The sequence below is a fragment of the Propithecus coquereli genome, unplaced genomic scaffold, assembly GCF_000956105.1.
Source record: "Propithecus coquereli isolate 6110/MARCELLA unplaced genomic scaffold, Pcoq_1.0 Scaffold135, whole genome shotgun sequence".
Classification (NCBI taxonomy): domain Eukaryota; kingdom Metazoa; phylum Chordata; class Mammalia; order Primates; family Indriidae; genus Propithecus; species Propithecus coquereli.
In genome coordinates, this window is record NW_012137747.1 from 5,015,605 (window position 1) to 5,018,235 (window position 2,631).

The following is a 2,631-nucleotide window of genomic DNA, read 5'->3' on the forward strand; positions in this document are numbered from 1 at the left end:
TGATCCATCTTGAATTAGTTTTTGTGAGTGGTGAGAGATATGGATCCTGTTTCATTCTTCTGCATGGGGCTATCCAATTTTCCCAGCACCATTTATTGAATAGGGATTCTTTTCCCCAGTGTATGTTGTTGTCTGCTTTGTCAAAGATCAGTTGGCCGTATGTGGATGGTTTTATATCTGGGTTTTCTGTTCTGTTGCATTGGTCTATGTCTCTATTTTTGTGCCAATATCATGCTGTTTTGGTTACTATAGCATTATAGTATAGTTTAAAATCTGATAATGTGAAATACATAGCCAGCATCATACTGGGGAGAAGTTGCAGCATTCCCAGTCATAACTGGAACGAGACAAGGATGCCCACTGTCACCATTTCTATTCAACATAGTGCAGGAAGTCCTAGCCAGAGCAATCAGGCAACAGAAGGAAATTAATGGTATCCAAATCAGGAAAGAGGAGGCCAAACTATTGCTTTTTGCAGATGATACGATCTTGTATCTAGAAAACCCCAAAGATTCCACCAAGAGGCTCCTGCAATTGATAAATAAATTCAACAAAGTCTCAGATTACAAAATTAATGTACACAAATCAGTAGCCTTCCTGTACACCAATAAGAGTCAAGCTGAGAGTCAAATCAAAGACTCAATACCATTCGCAATTGCTACAAAAATATATAACACCTAGAAATATACTTAACCAAGGAGGTGGAAGATCTCTAGAAAGAGAACTGTGAAGCACTGAGGAAAGAAATTACAGATGATATAATCGAGTAGAAAAATTTATCATGCTCATGGATCAGAAGAATCAACATTGTTAAAATGTCTGTACTACCCAAAATGATTTACAAATTCAATGCAATCCCCATCAAAATACCAACGTTGTATTTCACAGATCTAGAAAAAATAATTCTATGCTTTGCGTGGAATCAGAAAAGAGCCTGAATAGCCAAAGCAATCTTAAACAAAAGGTACAAATCATAAAACAGCTTTCTTAAATTTTATTTTTTTAAAGAAATCTCATATTCTCCTTCTGAACAACAGTGTTACTTATCTCTTTGACAAATTAAGTCCCATGGCTTTAGAATAGATCTTCCAGTTGATGGAAGAGAAGAAAATGGAAAAAATGAAAAATGATTTAATGGTAGTATTACTGGAAGTATGGGCATATTTAGAAGGAGGACTCTGATCAACAGTCTCTGGAGACATGAAAATGAATGAAGTAAGCTAGATCTGGCATCTGGATTTTGTCCTCTCTTTGGGCATGTCCTTGATTTGATCAGTCTTTCTCTGCTAGATTTCCCCAGGAGTGAAGTCTTCAGGCTTTTATGTGTTTCCTTTCAAGTGAGAGCCACAGGTGTGACACATTTTGAAAGCTGTAGTAAACAGACTTCTGTTTAGAGGATGAGAGAAGATACACAACTCAACTTTGAGGTGATTTTCTGTCAAACTGCAGTATTTAGTTGTACCATCAGTGCAAAGAACCATTTTTAAAATCCTTTTATACATGCTGAGATGGGGAAATTCCTTTCTAGCATGGAAGAAATCAATTATGATGATAGTGATGAGAATATCACTAGAACGAGAGGCTCATGAAGGCAGGGGTTTAGCTGTCCTCTTGTCCCCAATGCCTGGCATGAAGTAAGGAATTTCAAAAATTTTTGTTGAATGGATGATTAAATAAAAAGAGATCAATGATATCAATTGCATTTTTCCAATACATTTTTTAAAAAATCTTGCTATTTTGCTTTCTCTAACTGTCCTTAAGTTTTATATAGGTGATATTTCAAATGAATAAGAGGTAAATCTTTTAAAATATAAAAAGTTATAAATTGTAGATATGAATCCTTATGTTAGATTTATAGATCTTATCTTTAGAGCAGTTAGAACTTGGGGCTATCACACACTCATACATGTAAAAGATATAATTATGACTATCTTTAGGGCAATAGTAAAATATAGTGGCTGTGTAGACATTAAAAAATGTGCAATGAGGCAGAGGGGAAAAAACACACAATTCTTTAGGTAATTTAGGTGCCTGAAAGCAGCTTTATGTAAAAACTACCATATAATTCAATCAAAAGCAATGTGCTGACTTGGTCTATGTGTGTAATTGCTCTATTTCCCTTTTTCTTATTGTGCTGTTAGTCATAAACAAAATGGTTTTTGATGATCATGAAGACTATTATAAAAAACACAAATATCACAATGAGGTCATTATGTATGCCGAAGTTTTGTGTTCTACTCAGCAAATTTCCTCCAAGGTTGGTTTATCTATTCAGGGGAATCTAAGTGATTGAGAAATTTTATTGATATTGCATCTACTTTAGATATTCCATGGAGTGTTTGGGTCAGCTATTCAGTTCTTGTCACTTACAGAGCTCTATAGGGGTCTATGGAGATTCACAATGATTGATACTTGCTCATACAAAGGTGAGGTTGTAGTGAAGAGCATTGACTTTGGCTTTTGATCCACAGACTTGATTCTGTTATTTGAAGTAGATTACTTACTTTTAAGCTTGAGTTTTATCATATGAAAAGCTATACCTGAAACAAACTTGACAGTCCATACTAAATGAGGTAAATTTTATAATTAAATAAGGGAATACATATGACTGCCTTTAGGACTGGAACATAG